Raw genomic sequence first — 22,907 nt, forward strand, 5'->3', positions numbered from 1 at the left:
AAAGAATACCTCACAAAACAAAAGATCACTAAACTACAAAAGGACTTAAAATGTTTCGACCAAGAAAAGGTTTACCCCTACATTAAGAATGATTACCAGTTTCAGACCAATGACACATTCTACTGATGAAAGTACCGGCAATCTTTCAAGAAGATCTGGATCCGTAAGTAGTGACTGGAGCTACGAAGGCAGGAACTACTCCACAAGACTGAGGGGTAACCAGAACAACCAACCGCCTCCTCTCTTCCACAACTTCCCTATACATCCTTACCGACCCCAGATTTTCCCAGGACAATAGATGGGACCACCACCAATGTGGAACATACCACCTGTTCACCCACAACAGAGGCAATTATACCAACAATTTCTGAACCCCACTTTTTTCTACAGAGGGAGGGGCAGAGGAAGAGGCAGAAGAAGAGGCGCGAACAAGAACGTGCATTGGCAGGAGCCAGACGCACAGATGACACTGAGAAGCAAGACGACGGGTCAAAAACACTCGTAATGAACCTATCTTTCTGACAACTGGATAATAGGGAAACTGCCCTTTTTTTTAAAAGGGCTTAGGTTTTGTCCCAACTCAGCGGGCAGACTCTTCCCGTATCCAACAAGAACTGCATCAATTATTTCGTAAGATCAGGCTACGGGGCATATTTTCAGAACAAGCCCTACACTCCTGAAGAGGGAACGGGATATGGAAGAAGTTACATTTCATGACCCCAGCAGTGACGATTCCACACGAAATACACACCTTTGAACAGGCCATCCTCAAAGATGTGTCTAACCAGACCAATGACCGTCCTTTCAACAATCTATCCAAACAGGAAAGGACCCTACTAAAAGGTATTACGGAAGACACCACTATCATGATAAAACCAGTCGACAAAGGCGGTGCCATTGTGATTCAGGATGTTACCACTTATAACGAATAATGCCAAAGACTACTGGCCAATAACCGCTACTACCGCACTATTGAGGTCAACCCAAAAGAACGTCTTGCCACCAAATTCAGGAGTTTGGTATCTGAAGCTGAAACAGAAGGCTGGATCACTACACAAGAGGCCGGTTGATTAATGACCAACCCAGGATCTCATATTTCTATATCCTCCCTAAAATTCATAAGGGAGTGGACCTCCCACCAGGCCAGCAGATTGTTTCAGGTCTCTCCTTGAACCACGTAGCAAATTTAGAATTTTGCAATTTCTTTCTCAGACTGATGGTGATGGAGACCCCTACCTACCTCAGGGATACAACAGATGTCCTGAACCTGATTGAAACTTTCCCGACATCAGACAAGATTAATATCCTCATGATCTTGGATGTGGAGGCATTGTACACCAACATCCTTCAGGACGCCACCCTTGAAGTCATGGAAAAATCCTCCACACAAAAAAACCCTGGTCATTCAACACCCCGATCAACTTCATTGTTGAATGTGCCTCCATAGCTCCTAAAGAGAACTTCTTTGCTTTCTACAACCAAAGCTACCATCAGGTACAGGGGACCAGCATGGGGAGAACTTTTGCCCTGAGCCTGGCCTGCATCTACATGGCGCCTTTTGAGAGAAAACACATTCTACACGAGAGCAACCCATTTCAGAACAACATACTGATATGGCGTCGGTACATCGAAGATGTCCTGGTTTTCTGGAGTGGTAACACTGACCAATGTGCATCTTTCTGTGATTGGGTCAACACACTCAACCCATTCTTAAAATTCATTAGCACATGGTCAACAAGTACAATCCCCTTTCTTGACCTGTCGATTTCTATTCGAGATGGGAAAATCTTTACCACCAATTACAGAAAACCAACGGACAGAAACAGCCTTCTCTTATACGACAGCCACCACCCGAAAGCACTTAGGGATAACCTTCCGGTGGGCCAGTTCCTTCGCTTACGTAGGAACTGCAACACCATAACCGAGTATGAAAGACAGGCGACCACCTTAAGATCCAACTTAGAGGATCACCACTACCCTCCCAAGGTCATCCAGCACACCTACAAAAGAGCCAAAAACAACCACAGAGAATGCCTGTTGGAGAGTAGGGAGAAAAGACACACAGACACGCTTACATGTGTGACTACTTTCACCCCCTCTTCCAACAGAGTACAGAAGGCCATTAAAAAGCATTGGGGGATCCTCCATACGGGCAACTTCACGCCAGGACCTAGTCCTCTTTTCACCTTTAAACGTACTTAGAATATGAGGGACCTTCTGGTACATACCTGCCCATGCACTCAACTGACAAAACAACCCACCCTATGGGCCTTACCACCTGTTGAAGGACATTACCAATGTGGATCATGCTCAGTATGCCATCTCACCAACACGACTAAGTATATAGACCTAGGATTGCAGAGGCCATGGCATCAAAAACGACACACGAACTGCAATACTAAAAACTGTGTGTATTTGATCACATGTCCCTGCAATTTCGGCTATGTGGGCATGACCATCAGACCTGTAAAAGTGCCGATAAGTAGCATCGGAGCACGTTCCGTTGCAAGAAAACTACATGAGAATGCAAAGCCATTTCTCTGAGATGCACCACATGCAGGATAACCTTCAATGGACCATCATTGACTTCAAACCTCATTGGTCAACCAGAACCCTGTTCTTGCAAGAGCAACGGTTGGTTTTCCGTCTACGGTCCAATACACAAGGCCTTAATGATGATATACCATGGGCCGAATTTATCAACTAGCCAGTCTCCAGCCGGTTACTGTGCAGATGGCAGACAGGTCCCACCTCACTAGCCGCTGTTGGTAGAGGCTTTGCTCTACAACCTACTCTCCCCTACCAAGCGACACTGTTTGGCTTGTTCCATCCCACAGGAGAGGTTGGCAGTGGTCATATTTTTTATAATTTGCTCACGAGCCACTCCAGTCCAGACTTACATTCCTCCTCTTTGACACCACTTGTTCTGACTTCACAGGCATGTTTTGGAACGTTATGACTGGGTTCTTCTATCACTCCAACTAGCTTTTTTGCTAAGTCAGGTTCTCTTCTTTATAGAAAACCACTATACCTCTCTGACCAGCTTTCTACTATTCTGCTGAGTAAAACCACTTTTTGACCTCCCATGTTACAGTATTAGGACTTTTTCTCCTTTGGTTCACACCCAACATGACCGCCTATTAGTGTTTACACAATAACGTACTCCATGCCACACAGCTGACCTACCCAATATGGCCGCCAAATATGCCTACATAAGAGCGCTCACACTCGCTCTGTTCCCCTCCATACTCACATCATCGTCGCTAAATTCTACCCAGACTACAGCCACGACTCGCGCTATATGCTTTCACGTGCGGTCTTCACATCCAATATGGCCGCCACCTAGATCATACACGTATGTCACTTTACGCGCCAGTCCCCCACGTCAATCCGCTTCAGGAAGTTGACACGTGGATGATCCATGTGGTTAAAAGTGGCAGCTAGGTTCCTTCCTCCCACCAGCGATTGAGCAGCGGAGGGCAGGTAACCAGTTTGCTTTATGGGAGGTCAATGTTAGTATTCTCCTACTGCTACTTTCACCTTATTGGTGCTTCCTCTACCCTCTTACACTAATAACCCGCGATCACACAGTGGTAACTTTTACGCTGTATCCGTTTTAGGTTTACTTCTCTAAAACCGCGCTCCTAGCTGAAGAAGCCTTCCCTGACAACTCGTGGGGTATGGTTATTAATGTTTGTGTGTCTGTCTGTACAATGTTCAGTGCATGTTACGCCACTATCATGTGTCAACCTGAGCTGATATCGGCCCACTTCACCGTGCATGCCTTTTTTAATGAATATTGACCACTGACTCATTCACCACACCCGGGCAGGCTTCCCTTGTGTGAGGGCATGCTGTTATTCACATGTTTGACTGCTTGCCACAACTACGATGGCAGGGATGAGCAATATACCAATTCACTCCACTACCGGCTTGCTGTTATTTACACGTTTGGCTGCTTGCCACACCTATGAAGGCAGGGATGAGCAATAGACCAGTTCACTTCCCTACTGGCTCTGGGCATGTGTACTGTGTATACTTTTTTAACTTTCTACTACAACCACCCTCACACTGAGATGGTCTACTCAGCTAAGCATTAAATTATCCTGACCACGAACGTAATATGATCTAAATGATGCATGATATTTATTCTGTCTGTGATGGACAAGTTTTGTCGCTGTCTTTTTCTCTCCCCTTGTAGGTCGGATTTCGCAAATAAAGTGGTCATATCCAATTGGGTGCAGGGTTACCCCGACCACACCTGAATCTAGGTATAAATAGAGGGTTACTGGGTGTCGCCGTCCCAGCCCCTTTGTTCTTTCCTTTATATACTTGCTGCACGGTCCTGAAGAAACTCCACTGGATCCACTAGGGACCACGAGAGGCGTGAAACATGTCGACCTGATACCACTATTTCAGATCAACACTAGCACTACGAATACGCGAAAGGAGAATACCCCCTACTCTGTCCACCCTGTCAAGAGTACTCCACTTGACTCCAGTTTTTAACCAATTTACACGGACCCCAGAATAAAGTCTCTCCAGGGTACCAGTGTGATATTTGTAACACACTTAGCACTACACCCTCCACACACTCCCACTCACCACTGCGGCGTTCCTCAAAAAGATCTCCGACAAAAAGCCCTCTCGCGGGGACCGTGGGGCACTGCAGCGTCACCCCCATGATGAGAAACGCCCGATGATGAAGCATGACACTCGCATTGGGTGTGTGAGGGCACTTCACTAAAAAGGAGGAATTTCCCCCTGTAAGAGTTTTCCAACTGACACTCCTTGACAGTTTCCCGGTCACCAATCCGTCCTGCGACTCAACTGGTCCACTCTTCTTTTAGGAACAGCTACCCTCTAGTGATTGATAAGGTAAACAGAATGCCTGTTTTATTCCTTGTTGATACTGGTGCTACCCATTCCACTGTGAGAACAGCGGAAAGTCCCAACCTACCCCTCTCGGGAGAAAGAATCCAAGTCGTAGGAGTTTCAAATCGATTAATGTCAAATCCTGTAACTGGACCTGTTAAGGTACAAATTGGCTCATTTGAGGACCTGCACTAATGTTTGATAAATGATTCTAGTCCAGTAAATCTATTGGGATGAAACCTGTTGTGCAAACCGAATTGTTCCCTTTATTGTTCCCCAAAAAGGAATTGAACAGAAGGCTTGGCACAAGTCAATGACAGGTACTCAGGAAGCTTACATATGCGACACCATCGCATTGCTGAATCATTTGGCCGTAAGTGGACATAAACTGTCACCAGCAAGTTACAATTCTGCAGTAGAGAAGACGTTTACTTAGGACGTCACATTGAAAAAGGAGCCAGAAAGGTGTCACAGGATTGGATTACTGCGATTCTGTCGATGAATCCTATTAGCACACAAAAGGAAGTTTGCATGTTCCTGGGAATGATTGGCTATTGTCGACAATGGATTCCAAATTTTTCATTGAAAGCCAAACCACTTCAAAGTCCTACACACAAAGATGTATCAGATCCAGTTCCATGGAACGATGAATGCATGCGCTCTTTTAATGAACTGCGAAAGAGTCTGTGTTGAGCTCCAGCTTTGGGAATGCCCTATTTAAACAAGAGTTTCACTCTGTTCTGCAGTGAGTATGAAGGCTGCTCATTGTCAGCTTTAATGCAAATGTATGGAACTGCGCGCAGGCCTGCTGCATATTTTTAAGCTACATTAGATCCTGTAGCTGCAGGTTTGCCAGGATGTCTAAAAACCGTTTCTGCCACATGTGTGAGTTTGGGGCAGTGTGAGAGCATTGTGATGGGTCATCCATTGAAAGTACATGTGCCACATTCTGCTGAGATTTTGCTTCCTTGTACTTGAATCCAACATCTCACCAGTAGCCGATTAACAAAATATGAGCAAGTGATTTTGGGTGCTGAGAATGTGTCACTGAAGCGATGTACACGTTTGAATCTGGCTACATTAATGCCCCTGCCAGGAAATGAAGTTGTGATTGATGAAGCAGATCATGATTGATCATGATTCCCTGGATCTGACTGAGTTATGTACCAAGCCTCGACCGGACATTCTGGATGTTCAATTACCTGAATCAGATCATGTGTTGGTCATGGATCATATTTGCGAGGGGCAGAAGGAAACTTGAGAGCTGCGTATGCCGTCTGTACTGTTGTGGGAGTGATGGAAGCTTCCTAGTTGCAAGGAGTGTATTCTGCCCAGGTTGCTGAGTTGGTTGCCTTGATGTGGGCTTGCAGAATTACTGAAGCGTTGAGAGTTACAATATGGCTTCAGGGGTTGTCCATGATTTTGGGCAATTGTTGTCTCAGCGTGGATTCATGACCTCTTCGGGATCACCCATCCGAAACAGAGAGAGCATGAAAAATCTACTGCTGTCATTACAACTGCCCACCCAAATTGAAGTGGTTAAGTACCCAGCCCATTGACAGGGAAATGATTATGTAATTGTCAGTAACTGCTATGCGGACGAGACCATGTGCTGTTGCGAGCTAAATTCATGCATTTTTAATGGAGACCCCTTAAAGAAGAAAACTGATGGCACAGAATTCAGGCTGATGTTGTCAACTGTGGAACCATGGGAAGAAATAATAGGCTTGCAGGGAGAAGTGCCAGAAACTGAAAGACAAGGGTGAATTAAAGCATGATGTACATAAAGACAGGAAGATGAGGTGTGGGTGCTATGATGCGTCTCTTTCGTCAAACATGGTACAACGCCAGATTTAGAGCAATTGCAGAAGTGCTGTGTCAGAGATGTGTAGTAGCAAAATGTGGGAAAGAAAACACTGGTCACAATGAGTCATGTGGGCAGATCTGGAGGACTGTTTAATAGGATGCAACTTGATTTCATTGAAATGCCCCCTTGCAATGGTTTGAAATATGCTTTGGTGATTGTGTTTGTTCTCTCATTGGGTGGAAGCCTGCCCAACAAGGCATAATGGCAGCCTAACTGTAGCAAGACTACTCCTTAGAGAACTCTTACTGTGTTTTCATTTTCTGACTACTTTGGAATTGGATAGAGGGACTGATTTTAACAATGAGGTTTTGAGGATGCTTTGCACAATATTACTTGAGAAGAAGTTACATTGTCCTTATTGACCAGAAACATCCGGAGTGGTTGAACAGGTTAATGGAATGCTGAAATCCAGACTGGCAAAAGTGTGTGTGTACGCATCTCTGAAATGGCCTGATGTTTTGCCTTTGGTGCTAATGAGTTTGAGAATTACCCCAGACAGAAGAACTGGACTGTCCCCACATGAAATCATTATGGGGAGGGCTATGAGACAGCCTGCAGACCCAGCTAATCAGTTAGTGAATATTACTGATGATTTGGTACTTGATTACTGTAAAGGATTGGCTGATGTGGTACGTTCTGTGTCCCAGCAGGTTGGGGAAGCTGCCACTTCACCTCGACAGTGGCAGTGCCACGACCTTAGTCCCGGCAACTGGGTCCTGTTGAAGAAACACGTATGCAAATTGTGTTTGAAGCCTCGTTGGTGTGTGCCATACCAGGTGATCTTTGTTACCACAACTGCTGTCAAATGTGGTGGTCTGTCTAATTAGGTACATGCTCCCCACACTCGCCAAGTTCCGTGTCCCCTTGAAGGTGCAGAACCTGTAGTGGATGTACCAGTCGTCACAGTGAGACATCCGACAAATAGTAGAGAGGGCGCCAGCTACTGGGTCTCGAAGTACTGGTTCAAGTAAGGGTCAGAGAGAGTCAGTCCCTGTTGGTAATGAGGGTTGTGGGGAAAGGGATGTGACTAGATAAGATTCTGACCCAGCTGATGCAAACAGTGCAACTGAAACGCGAATGGTAAGACGGAGACCGTTGGCCTAAAAGAACCAGCAGATTGATGCAAATCGGGACAGAAAGTAGATACCCACAACTGTTATTGAAGTCTCGCGTCAATCAGAACAGAGCGACACTGATGATGATGAACCAACAGTAAGAAGGTTGAAAAGAGTCAAAATACCAAATCGAAAATACGCTGCACCAGAGTGGACTTATCTGGCCGCAGCCAATGACTGGGAGAAAGCATACCGTGCTTTTTGCTTAGAAGATTTAAGCTCAGAAAAACCACAGTGAGGAACTGTCATACCAAAGAGACAATATCAAAGCAGGCAAAATGGAAAGGTCTACAAAAATCTGCAGAGAAGAAAATACAATGATATACTCCAGAAAAGCTGAAACCTGTGAATTGTGACGGTGAGAGAAAATAAAGAGAAACTCACTTAAGAGCACAATAATAAACATTTGCTGCAAATATAATGCTATATTAAGCATCCTCTGGGAAATTTTAACAGGAATCATGAAATTCAGTTCTGGCGAAGGGGTGAATTCAAACCCGGTATCGATAAAACGCAAACACATATGTGCATGCTTGATAGCTGCTTTTTCGATAGTTATTGTTGTGTTCCTTATTGTCTTAAATCTTCCTTATCATAGCTATATAAAAAATAATATTAAACCCACTTCTGTTACTAAACCATTTGGACAAAAAAATGACGAGGTCGTACCTAACATATTAACAGACAAAACGCTACATCAAGATCAATCTAGTACTCATTTCTCTCTAAACATTTTTACAAAGTTATTGTATGAGTACGTGGACACCATGGTTGCTCAGGATTGTTATGTATGCATGCAACTACCTACTTCTGTCTCAGAGGGGGTGACTTACCATTACTTACCTGTTACTTTATGGAATCTCATCTGGTGTGATACATTTGTTTTAGTGCAAAGGGTAATTTCAATATTACTATTCAAACTGTTATTTTGTATTTTCTGAAGTACCAATTAAGAAAAACATAAATATTGTACCAGACACACAGATGGCTGAAGTAATGGGTCAGTTTTTCCAATCAGCACAAACTATAGATACAGTTTATGCACACAGACATAACTTAACATGCGTCTTACATAATGTAGAAAAGGACTTTATAAATTCCGTCGAAGATAAGCGTAGGGAGATAAAGAAAAAGGCGGAAGGACAATCGAAAGTCCCACCCTGGGCACACAGAGAAACTGTACATAAAAAGGGGGATACACAACCTGCAATGGGTCTACATTAGCAACATATAGGAAAGTTATGCATATTACGATGTAGAACTGAATTTAACAATAAACTTGTTGGTTCCAGCGAATGTGATCACTCTTTACAAATTGTGGGAGGGCGGGCTTGTATCTTGAGGGAGTAGATCCTGTATTTCCTGGAATATATTACATCTGTGGGAAAATGCCAATTATAGGCTACCAAAACATTGGTATGGATGCTGTTATATGGGAATAGTATTTCCAAAAAATGATCATGTGGGACAAAGAGATGGAACCAAGTAATTTGAGCATATACGCTTAAGAAGGAGAGTAAGTGCTTCTGAGGTAATTGGGGATATATTTGGTGCAATAATGCCATCAGTTGGGGGTGATTCTAAATTCTCACAAAATTCCAAAACTTTCCACTGTAGTTGGTCATTTATCAACTGATACAGCTGGAGGATTCCTTTCCATAGATACTGAAATGGTTACTATCAGATCTATGGTGTTACAAAATCGTCTTGCATTAGACAGCCTTCTTGCAAAAGAGGGCGGGGTCTGCCGAATGCTGAAAGTTCATGAGTGTTGTACTTATATTCCTGACAAAAGTAAAGATTTGTGGGGGTAAATCAGCAACAATACCTATTTCGAAAAGGATTTGGGTGAACATAAGGCTGATGGAGCTTGGGTATCAATTGGGAAAGGGCTTACTTCTATGGAAAGATGGGTTGCAAATTTGGGAGGTAGTTTAGTTGGAAAAATATTAACACCCATACTAACTATTGCTATCTGTATACTAATAATAATAATGTTTATCAAATTCTATAAACACATAAAAGCAAAGAAAGAAACTAGAGGATTGAAGCAAAAGAAATCAGCAATTGAACTAGAAGAGAGACAATGTGGTTACTATGACAAACTAAAAACCTTAGAGCAATCTAGGCTAAAACGTTCGAAAATATCAGCACAATAAATGAATGAATGAATGAATGAATTCGGATTTCTAAAGCGCGGGTAGCTGCCCTGAGGCGTCCAAGCGCTAAATGTGACATCAGATAAGAGATAAGAGTGTGATGGCTTTATTAACCATCAAAGGGGGAATTGATAGAGCAGAGATTTCCCTTAACAACTTTTGTGACATACAAGAAAGAAACGATCGTGACAATACCAATTATAAATGATTGCAGACGTGTGTTAGGCTTCACATTTTTGGAAAACGACAAAATACAACTTTGATTTAGATACTGCATCATAAAAGCATGCGGAATGCTAAAGTAAGCTTATGTTATATTTTATGATTATTCTAAGTGTGTTTTATGTGCTAGAACTAAATAATTATTTCTTGTTGTAACATACACTGAAAATGGGAAGAGAAAAGTAGGTGATACATGGGTTTCAGTTGAAGTTGTTTTTGCGAATCTTTCTTCAAATGTACCTTTAAAACCTGTGTGTATTAATAACATAAATGCAAAGAAGATTTATATGTACTTTTCCTGTATATGTGTGTAACGTTGACATTTGTAAAATGTTATGAGTACCCAATAGTTACATGAAATAATTATGACTTGCCTGAAGTGTTTATTAACACATTTATTTGTGTGATTAATATTATTTGCTATTCAATGCAAGATTCATAGTTCAGCATAATTCATCGTCTATGAGCTGTATTTCACATAGGCCTCAAATCTTGTTTCCTTTTCCAAACGTGAACCTGTGAACTGAATAGTCACAATTCTGTGGAAACCTTTAGCAAAGTTACCAATTGTATTCTATCTCTCAATTGTTTCCTTTGACATCCTCAGCACAGTTTAACTGTATTTGCAACTAAAACTGTTACATACCTGATCAGATGCTTGAGAAAGGACTATCGACAATTCATAAGCATATTTTAACTGTACTCTCTGAAATATCCCATTGTTCATATGGCTAAGCTTACAATTGGTTTAAGGGAACTACGTAACTTGAATTACTCAATTCTTGAGGATTGTATACTTTTTACCTACTCACCCGAACTGCCTCAAATGGACCATCCTGGCCAATAACCAGTGGACAAAAGCGACACTTTTTCAGAAAGAACAATGCTGGATATTCCGCCTATCCCCAAATGTTATTGGGCCCAATGATTAAATCCCGGGGAATGAACTCGAGCACCCCTAAAGAACCCCACAAGGACCAACCACTACAGGACTAGAGCTATTGTACATGTGGATGCCTATTCCCCCCTGTTGTATTCCGTTATGACTTCTAATTCACGATACCTCACGAATACGTTGCCTGAACATAAATGACAAAATGCCCAAACTTAAGCACTTGACGATTTACAAGCATAATAGAAATATGTAGGAACTTGCCTTGAAGAAGACTTCAGCGAACTTCAGTTATGCAGACAACTTTTTTTTTCTTTTCAAATCCTTGCCGGTAGCTAAACGCTACGAAGAAGGAGAATAGACAAAAATTACGATCCAATTAAATGAAACACGAACAGATTACTTCGTAACTTGCCTGAAAATAATTATCAGTAGACATCATGAATTTCCCCAGCCAGGAACGTCAGTTGATGTAGGCCTTTGATAAACTTCAAGATCCCGAACTCGTCGCCATATGAAGTGTAATGGTGCGGAAATAATACACCATACACAATGAATATGTATCTATGTATTTATTATAATTACGAAAGCCAATAACAGCTGGAAATCACAGGTTGTCAGTCAACAGCCCGAGGGAAGAAGAATGCCCGTCTCCCACGGTGAAGTGTGTTAAATACGTATACAGAATTCCAAATGACGTAGGGTGTGTCCGCCAATTGGATTAAGCGTAATACAGAAACATGACCCCATTTAGGTATACAACACCCCCTCCTGAATCTGAATCATTAACAAGAAGGAGGTTTCCTTTACTTTAACAGACTTGCCTACCTATTGAATAGGTATTACATAAAAGAGCATCAGGGCAAGGTTACCATTACAAAAGAAGGAGTACTTTTTTGGACTCATTGACCTTAGAAACAATTTTTTATACACGTATATCATAATATCTATGATATCATTCACTACTAACATGAAAAAGCCCAGAATTTAGGAACCATCATAGAGGTATATTTAGGAACAATATTACCATGTAAACAAACTAGGGGTGATATTGCCCCTCGCTGACCCCTCTTGTCCATATACCTGATAATTTAGAAACCACCGTCAAGGTATGCTTAGGAACAATACAAGTACTGTAGACAAACTTGACTTTAATGCCCCCTTCGACTCCACATATACATATACCAGATACCTGACCATTTTAAGATGGCCGCCATCAGTCTGTGCACCCCACATAGACAGACCACGTCATCACAGCCTCAATAAACGGACCTTGAATGCTCGGACCTAGACCGGCGTCACAGCATTACGAAAGATGGGGACATCACTTACTTAGATACCACACCAAAATGGCCACCACTACTCTACCAAATGTACATGAAATCTATACAGAGACAACGTCATCATGCACCAATAGAGCAGACAGTAAGTGCCGACATGGAGACCCCCCTACCCCCCCAACAGCCAACAAAAACATGAGGGTTTCGGTACCTTGATAACAGTGCAACCTTGCACATGATCAACATTGCCACAATATCTGTTGATGACAGGTTATCCAATGGATTCCTTTCTCAGTTTCCACCTTCGGGCATGGAAGCGAGCCTGCCTTTTCAAAAAGCGCAGAAACAAAAACCCGCACCTGATCACAACTGTCCGGCTTCCAGTATGATAAAAACCAGGCCAGCCCTCCTACCCCTCATCTACAGGCTGGCAGCGTAGGGTAGGTCCCGGACAATGTCCTTGTAAGGATTTCGTGAGTTATTATCCATGTTGTGTTTATCAGCATTTTTACTAGCTACATCAATGTTTCTACTCATTGATACTATGTGGTCCGTACCAGCTTTTCCTTAAACAGCTAAACCGCTGACCTCTACGAGACCCAAGGGGCCTATCTTTCCTGTTTTTGTGGTAAGTTAAACTAATTTCAGCATCCATTGATGTACCTTACTTTTGTTTTTAACTCCAATACATATATTCTCCTCGGAGTTACGGGTACAAAGTATGTGTCTCTTTCTAGCCAGTCACATATATTCCTACACTCCTAGATGCTACGGGTAAATAGTGTGTGACTCCACAAGTGTGTTGTGTGTTTACTTTAATAAAACTAAGGGAATGTAAGAAGAAATCCTTGGAATGTGATCGCTCCACCCCTAGGGGAGCTCTACATCTGTTATGCTAAATCTGAACTGTTTCAGTTTGCATAAAGGTCTGACGGCAGTTCCCTCATGGCCATCCATTTCCCTTTTTCTTTCTCTTCTCCTATAGTTGGAATCACCCGCTGGTGTTGTTCTATTCATTTCCAAATGTGGGGACCTGCTAAAAAATAAGGGGCTCGTTTGCAATTCCACATAAGGTAGGTAATATCTAGGTCCTGATGAAGGCTTGAAACATGTTGATCCCACTATATCTAACTAAAATATAAATTTTGTTACACTTTCGCTGTCAAAGTATATTATTACCATAAATAGCACCACTGCTTTTAATAAGTCAAAAGAACCAGCACCCCATTAAAAAAACTTTTTTCTGGCCTCCTTAGACCTTTTTATATCACTTCACTTCACTCACCACCCTATCCCTACCCCCCTCACTGGCACTCATCATACAGCGTCAGATGATTAAAAAGATCTCCGCTAAAGAGCCCACAGGCCCGTCAGGCATTTCAGCACCGGCCTGACGAGGAGCGCCCAATGACAAAGCATGACACCCCACCATGTGTGTGAGGGCACTTTGATCTGACCACGTGGATCCCACGAGACCTTTGAGGAACTACCTTTCTGTGTTTGTATAATTTTTACCAACTACATCATCCTCATCCTATGGAAGATGACCAATAGGATAGAGTGGTCTGATATTTCTGATGATGTCAAGGGGTGTCACCCCGGAAACCTTTGGAGTATAATTGTTCAGATCTTGGAACTGAGGGTGCAGTGCAGCCAGCTTTACAGCGGTGAGATTGACGGCTTAGACATCTGAGGACCAGCGTGAACAGTGACGTAATACTGCGATCTGCTGCTAACCGGTATGCTAGCGCAGTGGAACCTCTTCGGCTGAAGGGTTATCATCATGCTGCGACTTTGGTGTTGCAGCTACGGACTGAGACAGATTACTGTCCTTAATGAACTGGCACTGCTCACTTGGAACTTACTGAACTTTCTTAAGGGTTGGTATGAGACTCGACTGATTCCCTATTGATCCATGTGCTATAGACATCCAAAATCTCCCTCGGCTGAGGATGATAATTCCCTTGTCATCCTTGCATCTCGGAGAATTTAAATTTGCTTATTAAACCCAATACTAGTTTTATTTTAGGGCTGGATGCTGTTTAATGTAATGTTCTTTACTTCTGAATGGATGACTAAACCTTGAAACTTAAACTAAATTCTGCTGATTCTGGCTCATTATTTCCTTGTAGATAAATCATTTGATTGATATCCTTTTAGTTGGTACTTTGAGTTTCTAAATGTCATAAAGTAACATTTGAATGTAGCAATTATCTTATTCCTGGTCCTCATTTGATAATTGCTCATCCTCCAAATATCCAGTCCCTTTCAGCACAGAACAAGATCCATCTGAGGACCAAACAAGTGTGATAGGTAGCCAGAGGTTAGATGAAACAACCTTCAAAAATAAAATTTGGGCCCTCTACAAACGGTACATCATCCTCATTGGGTAGCCGCAGTTGGACATTCTGATTCCTCACCCCTCACTACGACAGAGAAGGTCCATCGTAGGACCATGCGACTCTGAGGTGAAGTATTGAGTCCAAAGTGAAAATCCTACTCCATGGGCCCAGTAGGAGTGTTGAGGTCTAGGTTATGAGAGTAAAAGCTTCCCACGCTAACAGAACTTGGTAGCAGCGTAGTGTTTTTTGTATAGTGATGTTAAGTGTTTAAGGTGTCCAAATCAGATTGCCCTGTCCAGTCTAAAAGCCCAAATCCTATGGTTCGGCAGATGGATTGATGGAGTAACTGACGGATTATGACGACTTGTAGCAGCAAACGGAGTGTGAGTATTAATAGGGTTGCGCATTGCGATTGCTTTAGTTTAAGAATGCAGTCTTTAAAATGGCTATGTGTTGATTGAGCGAAGTGACAAAGTGGTTAAAGTCCATATAATGATCACAGTCCTTATCATGATTAAAGTCCATGTATGATTGTAGCGCTTAATGCAAAGAAGTTGAAGTTGTTTACGGGTCAGTTTGTGGCCTAAGATTCCGGGATAATATATGTCCACATAGTGGCCTGAGTGTAGAAGACAGTAAGTAAGTTGTCTGCTGTGTTGTGGTGTTTGTTGAGACATCGTTGACAACATCTTATGGAAAAGGACTTCCTTTTATGTGTTAGTGATAAACGATTGGTATAGTTGATCTCAGGTACACGGGGAATAACTGTATCAATTAAGGGTGAAATTCCGCTGTTCGAGATTTCATTTGAAGTGAATGAGAAGTATAGGTATAACAAGCATTTGCAATGCAATAGGTCTCGCATTATAAAAGTGTGAGCAGTTGGCATTGGTAATAGTAATGCAACACTATCTATTGGCATTTTAAATGATAATGGCATTTATTTATGTGTTTGTTTTATAAAATAGATAAAAAAGGCATTGTCATGAACAATGCCAATAGCTTTTGCAAATGCGAGACCTATTGCATTGCAAATGCTTTTTCTTTGAAGAATTCTTTTGAGTCACAAGGCATGGTGACTCCTACTGTAGTCTGTATTGCTCCACGTCTATTTATCTTGACAATATAGTGTGAGTCAATATTGTGGATGCCGATATGTCAACAACGATATCATGACACCACATCATCCTTAAATTGCAAAGGACTACCTTTTGTCAAGCAAATGCCTGCTTTTTGACTGCGCCCCTACAAATCACCAATCTCACCTAAGGTCGTCCATCAAAAACCTTCCAAGTAAATGAAGCCTTCCACTCAAAGAAAGCTTAATCTAGCTAGTCCTTCTTCTATTTCACAAACTCCACAGGAAGTGTGTTACAGCTGTGGGCCCTTGAATGTGACAGTGTTTTGTGAATGTGTGTCAATGCAGGTCTGTGTGTCAGTGAGTATGTGTGCCTTTGTGATGAGGCAGGGCGGTATGTGTAAGAGTTGGTCCAATCTCTTCTGCCAAAGGCTAACTTTTGAAAGTTGTGTTGACAAACTCAGCAACACAACAGACAGGTAGTTTAAGGAACTTTAGACAAGAAGTTCAGATCAGAGGTACTCTGATCTCCAGCTAACCCAGAAGAATGTCATGTTACTGCTTAGGGCCAAAAGGGGGTCCAGAAAGCCAGGAATTTTCTAAATAATTAAGGGCAGTTTAGTTGTTAGCAGTGCCTAATTTCAGCCGGTGGTTTCCGGTGCTCGGCACTGGCCCTTAATTGTCAACACTGGCGCTTGTGACAGTTTGCCACAAGGTGGCGCTGACTGGCTAATTTAGAGATGACAATACGAATTCAATATGCAATAATAAAAAATGACTATCACCTTCTGCCCAAGCAATTCGTATAGCTTAGGGGGTCTGTAATAGTCCAAATTGTCACACTTGTAGGAGTGTGATGGTCAGTTGTTGTGTTATCACTATCATTGGCAGCATGGCAGGGACAATATGTGGTGCAAGCAGCAGTGACTTCCTGACAAGAGCCCTGACACTTATGTTTTGTACAAATTTAGAACTTGTTTTTAGGGCCATTTGACATTTCACCAAAAGCACGTGCCACCTTCAACCTTCTGTTGAGTATGTGAATTCAAAAGTTAAAACACTAATCATGGAACTATTGGTTTGCAACGATGTTAAGCGCACTCCATGTACCAGAATGCTCAGGGGCTGAGCAGCTGAAAGTAATACACCACGTGAGTCTAAAAGACCAGATGGAGGCCACGTCCACCTGCAGCTAGTGGTCTCTCCTTCTAAGTTCCTCACCTTGAAGTACTTGTCGAGGACTTCACTGTAGTTGTTGCCCTTGGAGAGCCAGCCGTTTGGAATCACCTCAGCTTCCAGCCACTGAATAATGCGTTTCCGCAGCTCGTCCCGATCAGACTGGTAGCAGACAACTGCCAACCAGGGGAGAGGAGGAGAGAGTGTGAGCAAGAGATGTATAACTACCAGGAGAGGAGGTGTACAGCAGCCAATCAGAGCACAGGAGAGAGCGTGTGAGCAAGAGATGTACAACTAGCAGGAGAGAAGGCGTACAATAGCCAATCAGGGTACAGAAGGAGAGAGTGCGTGAAGCAACAGATGTACCCTCTCCCTTTTGAGGTATTCACTTCTCGTGCCCCAAAAGCAGATAGGGACATTAATCAACAAACACACAATGCGAGTGGCCAGCGCACACATACTCAGCAACGAGGCCAGCCTAGTGTATAAACGACTAGAAGGGCAGCCGCATTTTTAGCTTTAGTCACAAAAACGTGCCGTCCCTCATCGCGATCGTGATCACTGTAAAAGCGAAAGTGATCGCGATGACGCACACTAGGGATGCGCGCGCAGCAGCAGGGGGAGTGGTATGGTGCTGCGTGAGGTCTCACACTAACAATCCCTCATTGCGATCGCGGTGGCGCGCTTGCTTCATATTAGTACTTCGAAATAAATTGCATTCTTCAGTTTTGCAGGGGTCTTCAAGCATGCAGGGTTTTGTTAGATGTGAAATGACAATACCGGTGAAATTTTAAAAGGTTTCATCTGCTGTAATAAAAAAAACTTCAATCCCATCTGACTCCCCAGATCAGATAACAAACAACGCTCTGTTATTCATCTTAAAGTACTCGTTGCACTTAGGTGAAACGGAAATGGGGGTAAATTGTTCTTTGACATATAAATTACGGGTATTCTTCACCTGCAAATTTTCTGGACCCTCGGTGCATTATCGAAGAGAAAGATACACTTAGACTTGGGTTACCCTAATGCAATCAGCCCCGCAGCATGTTGGGAATCCCGCTGAAAGGCGGGTGGCTATTGATCAGCCGGGTCACGTGACTTCAGTGTGAACTGGGTCAGGATGAAAGCAAGCGCCGGAATTAGTGTTTCCCATGTAGCTCATTTGCATATGAAAAGAAGCCTTTCTGGTGTTCCGGCAGCCCAGATACGAATAACGCAAGACGTATCCGAGAGAGAGTGTGAATCGCGTGGGCAGTGTAACAGGGTTTGTTTTCCTCCATTGATTGGGTGGCAGTGCCCTCATCGCGATCGCGATCACAAAAGCGAAAGTGATCGTGATGATGCACGCTACGGATGCGCGCGCGGGAAACATAGATGGCTGGGCGAGAAGGGAGGGGGGAATGCGGGGAGCAGCTGTGCGCGTGCACGCCATCGTGCACTGTAGCTTGTCGACAGCACAAAAATGTGGGTAGCACTTTCTAAACCCACCTACTAAATGTCTCACGCGATAGCTCAGGCGAGACCTAAAAATGAAATGAAATGGGAATTTATAGAGCGCAAACATTCACCCAAGGGTATCATGGCGCTTGCTCAGCACAAGTCATACCGAACCAGTACAAAGCATCCTCAAAGATTGAAAAGCCCTGTCTTTAATGCCTTCCTGAATGGCAACAGGTGAGTTTCTTCCTAAAGCCGCACCGGAAGAGAATTTCAAAGTTTGGTCATGCCTACCAGAAAGCTCCTGCCACCTTAGGCGCACTTTTTGAACCTGGGAACTACCAGGTTGTGAGAGCGTGCTGAGCGAAGCTGGCGGGCAGGAACATAAGGCAACAGATTCTGTTTGAAGAATGCTGGCCCTTTATCATGTGTGGCTTAGAATGCAATGCAGAGAGCCTTAAACTCAATCCGCCTTTCCACTGGCAACCAGTGAAGCAATTTGAGCGCTGTGGAGGCCGATTTATGTTTCGGGATATTCAACAATAAGCGTGCTGCAGCATTTTGCACTATCTGCAACTTATTGAGGCATTTATTTTTTACGAAGGTTCATGAAGAGACCATTACAGTAATCGGCTCTAGATAATACAAGGGCCGAAACCACTAATTTCCTCAACTCAACTGGTATTAATGGAAGAATCTTTCTCAGTATTTTTAAGGTATAGAAGGAGGCAGATGTCACCTGATTGACGTAGCCCTCGAAGGAGAGTGTTGAGTCAAACGTGACCCCCAAGTTTTTGACCTTATTTTTTGGATTGGGAGGCGACCCTAATTCTGCCAGCCACAGAACAGGGGTCCAAAAGTTGGTGTGGTTGCCAAAAAGTAAGACTTCAGTCTTACTAGCATTCAACTTCAAACTATTTGAAGACATCCATTCCCCTACCTGATGGAGACAGGTGTGGAACTGTGCCGCTGTATCGTCTGCAGAACCTGACACTGAGACCACAATCTGAGTGTCATCTGTGTACGAGATAGCAGAGAAATCCAGAGATCTTATTAGCCTAGCCAGTGGCGCCACATAGATATTAAAAAGGGTAGGGCTCAATGACGAGCCCTGTGGTACTCCACATGGCAACATGGAGTATGGTGACTTGAAATCAGCAAGAGCCACAAATTGCTCCCGCCCATACAAAAATCATTTTAGTAAAACAAGCGCTTTCCCTTTGATACCAACCCCCTCCAAGACTTGCAAAAGTTTCTGATGGTTTACCGTATCAAATGCTGCAGAGAGGTCAAGCAGCACAAGTGCTGCATTGCCTCCTGCATCAACGGTCTGCCGAATCATTTCAGATGCTGAAATCAGCGCCAGTTCAGTACTGTGTTGCTTCCTAAAGAAAAAACTGGGAAGTATCTAGACAGGCATGCTTTTCCAGATAATCAGAAATAACGATATTCATGGCTTTCTCCACCATTTTTGCAGGTAGGGGGAGTCTGGAAATTGGTCAGTAATTATTAGGATCTGCTTCATCCAGGTTCACTTTTTTTAGAAGGGGGAGAACAGATGCCAATTTCCAGTTCGCCGGAAAAATCCCGGAAAGAAACATTTGATTGAAAATAGGGGTCAGGTAAGAAGCAAAAACCTCTGGCAAAAGATGAAAAATTCTGGGGGGATAGGGATCTAGGCGGACCCACATTTGGTAGACAGCAAAAGATTAATGACCTCCTCCGTTGTTAACAAAGGAAAGGAAAGAAGTTCATAAGGGTCACTACTGTCAGTGATATGAGGGAGGTTTCCCTTACAACGGAGGCAGCGCCAGGAATCCCTAATGACAGTGACGTCCCTGCAGTACCACTTTGTAAGAACCCACTGTAAACCGCATTTACCTTGTCTTGAAAAAACGAGGCCAGGGAGTTACAGAAAGTTTGGTTTAATGGTGAGACGGTTACCCCAGGGCATTTGGCTAGCTTTTTTACTGTAGAGAAAAGTTCCTTAGATGAGTTTTTAGCGTTTATTATGGCTGTAGTGAAATAGGAGGCTTTCTCCTTGAGTACTAGTTTTTTGTAATCAAGGAAAGCTTGTTTATAAACCATCCTATTGCTAGTGTCGTCGGAAGATCTCCACTTCTTCTCCAAACGATGGCACTTTTGTCTCTGTAGTCTGAGTTATTCAGAAAACCAAGGTTTCGTGTGCCTTGACCTGCGGCATATAGAGGACTTGACCGGAAGCACATGATCTATAGAGCTCCTTAAACAATCCTCAAAAATAGCAGCTGCCACAAGAAGGATTCTCTGAAAAAGCAGGAGGATTCTGGGACAGGGAGGTTTTAAGATCCTCAGTTGCAAGCCTATTCCAAGGTCGGACCTTTTTCAGCTGTTTATAATCAAATTTCCCTGCCTGAGGGTTTTGGATGAGTAGTGAAAACATTACTGCTTTATGGTCTGACCACACAAGCGGAAGTGAGGGGAGGCAATGCAAGGATTTATTGTTTGTAAACAGACCATCCAGCAAATGTCCCCCTGAGAAGGTCCCATCTGTTACCTGCTGAGTGAGGCCTAAGTTGTTTGTAATGTCAAGAAAATTAATAGCATCTCTATCTAAGGGATCTTCAAAATGAAGATTGAAATCACCCAAAAGTGTAAAATCTGATAACTGAGATATGATGTCCAAGGGGGTACCTATGGTGTTCATAAACTCGGCCCGGTGTCCAGGTGGCCGATAAAGTAAGATGCCATTAAGAGCATGATGGTTATTTATTAGAATCTTGAACATTAGGAATTCCACGATAGGGTCATTATTTTGAGGGTTGAAAGTTCCTTTCCACTTGTTCCTATATATAACAGCTAGCCCCGCCCCTTTTCCCCACCCTGTCTTGTCTATACATGGTGAATCCGGCCGGGACCACCGTGGCTAAGTCAGGGTCTGAGGAGGCATCCCCCCATGTTTCCGTGACAAAGGCTAGGTCTACAGCATGTGCTTCTACAAACAACGCAAACTCAGTCGCATGTTTACACAGGGAGCGGGCATTTATTAAAGTACCTAGTACAGCGCTTGACCCTCCCACCTCATCCTGCGTAGGATTGCAGACAGCTGATTTTAGTTGTGGTTTAGACGGGCAAATAATTAAACTACACTCCGGGAATTGAGAGGGAGCCATAGTGGAGTATGAAATGGACCTAGCCTTCTACCCGCAATTACCTTTTTTAATCAGGTAGAGTAGTTGGTCCCCGGTATAGGTGAACCCAGAAGCGAAATGGGTGCTGAAACCGACAGCATGCCTGGCACTAGGCACGGGCCAGGCGCAGACGGGCTTGCCTTTGGCGTGCCGGCAACGCGCCCGCAGCGCGCTCCCGCAGCGTGCTCCTGCAGCGCTCGGCCTCTTAGTGGCCGAGCTTTTATCTCCCCCCGTACCTGCATCCAGAGCGTAAGCCCGCCACTGCACCTTCCTGCCAAAGCGGAAGTGCACCACTGAAGGCAGTCCCCGTTAACAGCCCCAAAAGATGCAAGATCTACTAAGTGCAGGTATGATAAAACAAAGTGCAAAATCGGCAGTTGATTAAAATAAGAAACTTTCGTTTTTTTTTTAAAGAAGAAACATTTGTTTTTTTAAAAAGCCAAATTTTTAAAAACATGAGTCAAATTCAATGGTGACAATTATTTCCTAAATCAGGGCATAGTACAACAACGCTAAAAATTAACGTAACGTAACGTTTCCTTAAATACAAACAAAGGAGAGGCACGCTTAAACAGACGTGGTCTCTGGTTCAGGAATGAAATCACATGCGAGCAAAGGTTATTTCAAATTACCTTTTGAATGAAAGACATTCTTCCTTTAGTGGAGCAGACAGTTTTATGTTGAAACACTTGCATATTGTCTTGTGTATTTGCTTAGAAAACGCATCTTAGTAATTTGTAAAGGAGGGTGAGCTGCTGCAGGGAGTGAGTTTGACGTCACAGAGTATCACGCTGTGATTGGTCGGTTGGTGTAAAACCACGCTGGGATTGGTTGACAACATCACAGAAAGGCACGCTGTTATTGGTTGAGATTGACAAACTAGAGAATTGTGGAAGAATTTCATTTCCTCATTATACGGGAATCATTTGTGAAATACGAAATTGAATAAAAATGACGTTTTTAAAAGCTTTATGAAAACTGATAAAGAGATGTGACTATATTTGTTAGAATAAGAGAAGATACACAACCTAAGGGTACGCCAGGTTACACTGTATTATTGATAAAGGATTACATCAATGTCTTTAGCTTAAATATTGCCATGAAATTACAGAAAATGACAAAAGCCTAAGGTTTCCTCATTAAAGGCCATTTAATTTGAGAATCATTGAGAATTTGAGGAGGAAATTATGTGTGATGAGAACACCGCCTAGAGCAGCACAGATTGAAGCAATAAATACTTGGGAACACCTAGCTCATCAGAAAGAGAAAAGAAATATCATGCACGGTATAAGAA

At 43.1% G+C, this 22,907-nt stretch overlaps 1 long non-coding RNA gene across 3 annotated transcripts in view; it reads right to left on the reverse strand.

Annotated features, from left to right (window-relative positions):
* The window catches only part of LOC146855814 (uncharacterized), an 82,475-nt gene extending 60,109 nt beyond the window's left edge, over positions 1–22,366 (reverse strand). For 2 of the 3 annotated variants that reach the window (XR_014981396.1, XR_014981397.1), the window contains exons 1-2: positions 21,637–21,774; positions 11,395–11,472 (exon numbers count right to left, since the gene is read on the reverse strand). This is a non-coding gene — a long non-coding RNA (uncharacterized LOC146855814). Of the gene's footprint in view, positions 1–11,394; positions 11,473–21,636; positions 21,775–22,245 lie in introns of those variants that run through there. The other variant, XR_014981398.1, reaches the window with a different exon arrangement.
* Positions 22,367–22,907: the final 541 nt, after the last annotated feature.

This window comes from Triturus cristatus, chromosome 4_1, assembly GCF_964204655.1.
Source record: "Triturus cristatus chromosome 4_1, aTriCri1.1, whole genome shotgun sequence".
Taxonomy (NCBI): domain Eukaryota; kingdom Metazoa; phylum Chordata; class Amphibia; order Caudata; family Salamandridae; genus Triturus; species Triturus cristatus.